The sequence below is a fragment of the Schistocerca nitens genome, chromosome 9, assembly GCF_023898315.1.
Source record: "Schistocerca nitens isolate TAMUIC-IGC-003100 chromosome 9, iqSchNite1.1, whole genome shotgun sequence".
Taxonomy (NCBI): Eukaryota; Metazoa; Arthropoda; class Insecta; order Orthoptera; family Acrididae; genus Schistocerca; species Schistocerca nitens.
Window position 1 is genome coordinate 134,467,574 of NC_064622.1, and position 8,067 is coordinate 134,475,640.

At 43.0% G+C, this 8,067-nt stretch overlaps 1 non-coding gene across 1 annotated transcript; it reads right to left on the reverse strand.

Moving 5' to 3' along the window:
* Positions 1-863: 863 nt before the first annotated feature.
* On the reverse strand, positions 864-935 carry Trnag-ucc (transfer RNA glycine (anticodon UCC)). Its single transcript has one exon. It is a non-coding gene; the product is annotated as a tRNA-Gly (tRNA).
* Between the last annotated feature and the right edge of the window lie 7,132 nt (positions 936-8,067).

Genomic DNA, 8,067 nt, shown 5'->3' on the forward strand with positions numbered 1-8,067 from the left:
TATTCCACATTAAACGTATTCCTTGGTACACGGAGCCATAATGAATGTAATGATAAATGCGGGTGTGTAGAATGCCTGATCAGATGTAGAAGAGGGCTTGATGGCCATAATCTTGCCAGAATAAATAAATAGATAAAAGTAATATATGATGAGATTTTATTATTTTTCGTATCCTGTAATCGAACTACGGTATTAAAATTTTTCCGCTTTTGTATTTTAAAATATACTGATTCAATGCAGCGACAGTAAAATTGAGTAAATTCGCTATATTACAAAAAATTGTCATTGACTCCAAAATTTCGTTGTAACATGATTTCACTGTCTTTCAGTATGTGTTTTCTTGTCATAAATGAGGAGCCGAGACTCATATTCAATGAGAAAATCATTTAAGTAGTTAGAAAGTTTAAGGAAATAGTGGATTAAAACGTCAGCTATACATGATGAAACAATACTAAGGTGTAGGTTGTTTCCTTTACTTCTAGTGTTATGGTTGTCGAGGATATTTTCCTGTTAGTATTCAAATTAAAACTCAGACTGATCGCTAGCAAGATTTCGTATCTCCTTAAAGAGTATTTTGCAACTACGTAACTACAGAAGATATGCAAATGTAGTACCATATTGAAAATATATACTTTCGTTATGACAAAATGTATAAAAAGATATTTGTATTAGTTACAGTCACACTATAGCAATACAACCATTAATGTGTTTTTGTAAATCTTGTAAAGGCTTAGTTCGTCTCATGGAAATTATAAAGAAGTTATTTTCGTTTTACTGATAGATTCGGTAGGCATATGTAACTACTGTAGCTTTCATTGTGTAAATGAAAGACATGTAAAGGTCAATAAAACAGATAAAATAAATGCGATGGCCGGGAATCGAACCCGGATCAACTGCTTGGAAGGCAACTATGCTGACCATTACACCACCATCGCCACATGAGCAGAATGCTTCTTACGGATTATAAGTTGATATGACCGCATTTTATGCCTTTCTTTCCCTTCAAATGTGAAGGAACACAAATAATTTAGTTTCTGAATCACCAGAAGTCAATTTTAAAACAGATCTGTGGCTATGTAAGAGAAAATGCTACAGCTGTTTATATTACTCTGAAATTTCTCACTACCGATATTTAGGTAACAACAGCTTGAATGCCACATCAAGTCGAAAATAGTGATTCGGAGAAAAGGAAAATAATTTGACGTAAGTGCATAGGCTTTCGTGCTCAGCCGTTAACACACAAATTTTCTGGCTATATAGCCGCATCATGCTGCAAAATAACTGTCACTGGATTACAACATGACGCGGCTTCTCTCCAAGGAAGCTCCAAAATTGAAAGTAAGTTGTGGTCATCATTCTGAATGAAATAGTTATTTTTTACTCAAGATGCTTCAGTGCAATTGCAGAAGTAAAGGGTTCCGTAACTCATTATTGCTGCAAAATGTAATCAACCTGCATTCAGCATTAATTCTTGAAATGTTTTACACGAAACAAATATACGTTTAAGGTACGGGAACAACGTTGAAGCCGTAGGACACATTTTCAGCAGGCGCGACTATTCGAATTAGTTGGCCGCGACGCCACTGCTGCTGCCATCTGACAGCAAGCTGTCCGAATTAGCGGTAATTGGAGCCGTTGCCGACGTTGGCGCTGCCGTCTATTCTTTTGCTTGCCTGGCCGTCGGCGCCGAGTCTGAAAATGAAGAGGGGGAAGACGAAGGAGAGAGGGTAAAAAAAAGCAGACGACCTCTCCTTCTCCTCTTTTGGGAGTTTAATGTAATTGATATCAAAAATGGAGTTCGTTCATTTGGCGTAATAGTGTGCCGCTTATTAAATCAGGCCGAAGCAAGGCTCCCGCTCAGAGCACGCTTCTCCGGTCTCACCAGCTCTTCCCTTACTCCTAACGCCCGCCACCCTTCCGAAACTGCCCGAGCAAAGAAGAACGCCGGCCTCTAATAACCGAAATTCTCAACCCTTAATGAGTCAAAATGAAAAGACTTTGTTCGCAAGTGGTTCGAATTATCCAATACATTAGCCAGATTGCCTTCATAAAGACTGGGGGAGGCGTAAGATGGGGAGAGCGGCTCGGGGTAGGGAGTTGAGCAGAACTAAGGAAAAAGTGTTTTTTTTTTCCCTTTCTTTCATATAGGAGAAATGATATCGGGATAGTTTTCCCTTTTCTGTTTATTCTCCATACTCGAAAGCAATTTGTTTATCTAAATGTTTCGAACCTTTGCATTAATATACTGGGGCAACACTTCGCAACGTAGTGGCTTGCGTTGTCTAATAGCATCTTGCAAATGGCAACATCTTGTGGCCTATATTGCATGCGACAGGTTAATTTATACCACAGCAACACAATCTGTGCCACACAGTTTTGCAGGAGAATGGGTGATAAAGCGACAGCAGTGGCGACTTACTTGGTTATTGCACATGCAGCTAACAACGGAAACCAAAATCGACGGAAAAGAAAACGACAGTGGAACAGAAGAATATTTAACGAGGGCCCACAGGCTAGTATACTAGGAGATTTAGCAGCAGATGATGGTGCCTTATTTAATAAGTTTACAAGAATGTCAAAGAAGAATTTAATTATTTACTGTAGTTAACTACACCTCTGATTCTACAGAAATATACCAACTACCAAGACAGCATTTCACCAAGAATTCACCTTTCTAGCCCCGGGAGACTCGTACAAGTCACTAATGTACTTATTGGGAATAACATATTTTGCCGTTTTCCTCATACTGCCAGAGGAGTATAAAGCTATTTTTTCAGTGGTGAAGAGTTATATAAAGAGAAGTACGCGGTATTCAATATTGACTTTGATTAAATAATTTTTTAATTTAATAATCTAAGTAACTTATAACCCAAATAAAAAAATTATTGTTACAAAATATTTCACTTATTATATAAATTGAAAGTATTGGTGGAGAGCCGGCCGAAGTGGCCGTGCGGTTAAAGGCGCTGCAGTCTGGAACCGCAAGACCGCTACGGTCGCAGGTTCGAATCCTGCCTCGGGCATGGACGTTTGTGATGTCCTTAGGTTAGTTAGGTTTAACTAGTTCTAAGTTCTAGGGGACTAATGACCTCAGCAGTTGAGTCCCATAGTGCTCAGAGCCATTTTATTGGTGGAGATTTTCAGTATACACAGTTTCGCAAATAGCTTCCGGACAGCTTATTTCGGCACTTTTCTTATTTGAGTACCAGTAATGGTGTGATGCTAGTTTGCTTTTCACACTCCCCCAACGCTGCTTTGAGCAGTACATTTTCAGATATGTGCTTTATGCACGTTTGCGTTGTCGGGGGGAATGTCCTATTTCATTACCAATGAATTCATCACATACAGCCCATTCGTCTCTGGTGGTAGCACTTCTCAAAATCTTGTATGTTTCTTCAGCTCAAGCTCCTTCCCCAATTTCCTCAGCTGTTCTTTTTTATGTTTGATCATTTCCTTTCGCTGTATTTATTCATGTACTTGGTGTTGGAGGCACATTCTGAAAAAAATAGGGCAAGTAATGATCATGTTTTATGTTTCAGATTCCAAAGGTTACTGAGGAATGCAAGAATGTTGCCAGAAGTTTCGAAGTGAAGTGGAACTTCCCTCGCTATATGTGTGTCGTGCGAAGAGTGGAAGTGAATATACAGGGTGCTCTTAAATTCCCCTTACAAACTCTAGGACCTGTAGAAGAGACTGAGTAGAAAATATTTTGAATTGGAACCCATGTCTAGAAACGTACCGTTTCCGTGCTACACCCATTTGAAAACATACAAGTAGTTTATTAGGTGTTATCCAGTACATCACGTGCTTTAAAAATCCGCAAAAAGGAAACACGATCAGTTTTCACAAACACTGTTGCCTTTTCAAAGGAGGGTTAGCGTTCTGATGCACTACAAGTAAGGTTCGACGTGGCGATCACCAAGTTCGGTGCACATATTGTACCTGTGAATGATGTTATGGTACATATGTCACACCTGATGTCTCTGCAAAGTGTCCACAACTCGCGCCACCGGACCTTCTGTCTCTTCAGAAGAAAAATTCTAATGGAGCCAAATCCAGTGATCGCGGAGGCCATGCGATTGGACCACATCGGTCTGTCTATCTGCGTACTAATGTTCGTCCAGATGTTCCGAACACGACGTCAAAAGTGAGTGGATGTGATGTCATGCTGAAACCACATGCCTTGACGGACGTCCAATGGCACAGCATCAAACAATATGCCCAGTACCTGTTGTAGGAAGGTCAAGTAGGTGGGACCCGTAAGCTTGGGTGGAAGTATGTACATTCCAGTCACTTGACCATTCAGAATACCTGCCCACACATTGATACCACATCTGTGTTGGAATACCTGGACATGCGTGGCATGTGGGTTTTTGTCTGTCCAGACATGGCTGTTTCGAGAATTGAGGAAAGAATATATACATCAGTGAAGAGAATGCGCCGTGGAAATACACTAATGGCCCTTAAAATTACTGCATCACGAAGATGACGTGCTACAGACGCGGAAATTTAACCGACAGAAGGAAGATGCTGTGATATGTAAATGATTTTTCAGAGCATTCACACAAGGTTGGCGCCGGTGGCGACACCTACAACGTGCTGACATGAGGAAAGTTTCCAACCGATTTCTCATACACAAACAGCAGTTGACCGGCGTTGCCTGGTGAAACGTTGTTGTGATGCCTCGTGTGAGGAGGAGAAATGCGTACCATCACGTTTCCTACTTTGATAAAGGTCGGATTGTATCCTATCGCGATTGCGGTTTATCGTATCGTGACGATGCTGCTCGCGTTGGTCGAGATCCAATGACTGTTAGCAGACTATGGAATTGGTGGGTTCAGGAGGGTAATACGGAACGCCGAGCTGGATCCCAACGGCCTTGTATCACTAGCAGTCGAGATGACAGGCATCTTATCCACATGGCTGTAACGGATCGTGCAGCCACGTCTCGATCCCTGAGTCAACAGATGGGGACGTTTGCAAGACAACAACCATCTGCACCAACAGCTCGACGACGTTTGCAGCAGCATGGACTATCAGCTCGGAGACCATGGCTGCGGTTACCCTTGACGCTGCAACACAGACAGGAGCGCCTGCGATGGTGTACTCAACGACGAACCTGGGTGCATGAATGGCAAAACGTCATTTTTTTGGATGAATCCAGGTTCCGTTTACAGCATCATGATGGTCGCATCCGTGTTTGGCGACATCGCGGTGAACGCACATTGGAAGCGTGTATTCGTCATCGCCATACTGACGTATTGTATGGGGTGCCATTGGTTACACGTCTCGGTCACCTCTTGTTCGCATTGACGGATTTTTTAACAGTGGTCGTTACATTTCAGGTGTGCTACGACCCGTCGCTCTACCCTTCATTCGATCCCTGCGAAACACTACATTTCAGCAGGATAATGCACGACTAATGTTGCAGGCTCTGTACGGTCCTTTCTGGATACAGAAAATGTTCGACTGCTGCCATGGCCAGCATATTCTCGATAGCTCTCACCAATTGAAAACATCTGGTCAATGGTGGCCGAGCAACTGGCTCGTCACAAAACGCCAGTCACTACTCTTGATGAACTGTGGTATCGTGTTGAAGCTGCATGGGCAGCTGTACCTGTACACGCCATCCAAGCTCTGTTTGACTCAATGCCCAGGCGTATCAAGGCCGTAATAACGGCCAGAGGTTGTTGTTCTGGGTACTGATTTCTCAGGATCTATTCACCCAAATTGCGTGAAAATGTAATCACATGTCAGTTCTAGTATAATTGTCCAATGAATACCCGTTTATCATCTGCATTTCTTCTTGGTGTAGCAATTTTAATGGCCAGTAGTGTATGGTGACTACGGGAGTGCCTCGGTGGATGGGTTCACCAAGCTGTTAACATTCCGAATCGACGGACAGCGCCGGCAGACCATTGGGATGACGTCCTATATGACGCTGCCTCCATTGAGTGTGCGTTCCATGACCTACATCGACACCTGCTGAGTAAGGTGAGTCAGGAACTCACAGCCACATGTGATACTCTGCCGCTGCCAGTCAGCACCAAGCACCAAGTTATTTTGCATTGTATAAATCCCAATAATAAATTAATTCACAACCAGCACTGTCTCACTGATGCCCTCAGGCGTACCACTGGCCCACACTCCTGTACTCAGAGCTTTGCTTCCTGCACGCGTAGAGACCATAGTTCCCTGGAACTTCACAACACCATGGATTCATGGACAAACGCCTGAAAAGCACACAACGGAATGTTGTAGTCTCCCTTTGGTTGCATTGAAGATTCCCCTTTATGAAAGTGCCATCCTTCATAAACCATGGGCTTTGGTATTCTACATCTACATCTACATGACTACTCTGCAATTCACATTTAAGTGCTTGGCAGAGGGTTCATCGAACCACAATCATACACTCTACCATTCCACTCCCGAACAGCGCGCGGGAAAAACGAACACCTAAACCTTTCTGTTCGAGCTCTGATTTCTCTTATTTTATTTTGATGATCATTTCTACCTATGTAGGTTGAGCTCAGCAAAATATTTTCGCATTCGGAAGAGAAAGTTGGTGACTGCAATTTCGTAAATAGATCACGTCGCGACGAAAAACGTCTTTGCTTTAATGACTTCCATCCCAACTCGCGTATCATATCTGCCACGCTCTCTCCCCTAATACGTGATAATACAAAAGCCCTTTTTGGCACTCTTTCGATGTCCTCCGCCAATCCCATCTGGTAAGGATCCCACACCGCGCAGCAATATTCTAACAGAGGACGAACGAGTGTAGTGTAAGCTGTCTCTTTAGTGGACTTGTTGCATCTTCTAACTGTCCTGCCAATGAAACGCAACCTTTGGCTCACCTTCCCCACAATATTATCTATGTGGTCTTTCCAACTGAAGTTGTTCATAATTTTAACACCCAGGTACTTAGTTGAATTGACAGCCTTGAGAATTGTACTATTTATCGAGTAATCGAATTCCAACAGATTTCTTTTGGAACTCATGTGGATCACCTCACACTTTTCGTTATTTAGCGTCAACTGCCACCTGCCACACCATACGGCAATCTTTTCTAAATCGCTTTGCAACTAATACTGGTCTTCGGATGACCTTACTAGACGGTAAATTACAGCATCATCTGCAAACAACCTAAGAGAACTGCTCAGATTGTCACCCAGGTCATTTATATAGATCAGGAACAGCAGAGGTCCCAGGACGCTTCCCAGGGGAACACCTGATAGCACTTCAGTTTTACTCGATGATTTGCCGTCTATTACTACGAACTGCGACCTTCCTGACAGGAAATCACGAATCCAGTCGCACAACTGAGACGATTCCCCATAGGCCCGCAGCTTGATTAGAAGTCGCTTGTGAGGAACGGTGTCAAAAGCTTTCCGGAAATCTAGAAATACGGAATCAACTTGAGATCCCCTGTCGATAGCGGCCATCACTTCGTGTGAATAAAGAGCTAGCTGCGTTAAGAACGATGTTATCTGAAACCATGCTGATTACGTATCAATAGATCGTTCCCTTCGAGGTGATTCATAATGTTTGAATACAGTATATGCTCCAAAACCCTACTGAAAACCGACGTCAATGATATAGGTCTGTAGTTCGATGGATTACTCCTACTACCCTTCTTAAACACTGGTGCGACCTGCGCTATTTTCCAATCTGTAGGTACAGATCTGTCGGTGAGCGTGCGGCTGTATAAGTTTGCTAAGTAGGGAGCTATTGTATCATCGTAATCTGAAAGGAACCTAACCGGTATACAATCTGGACCTGAAGACTTGGCCGTATCAAGCGATTTGAGTTGCTTCGCAACCCGTAAGGTATCTACTTCTAAGAAACTCATGCTAGCAGCTGTTCGTGTTTCAAATTCTGGAATCTTCCATTCGTCTTCCCTGGTGAAGGAATTTCGGAAAACTGCGTTCAATAACTCCGCTTTAGCGGCACAGTCGTCGGTAACAGTACCATCGGGATAGCTTGGGCGCCTCAGTAATGCAGATGGTTATACCACAGGTGCAACCACAATAGAGGCGTATCTATTGAGAGGCCAGAAAAACGTGT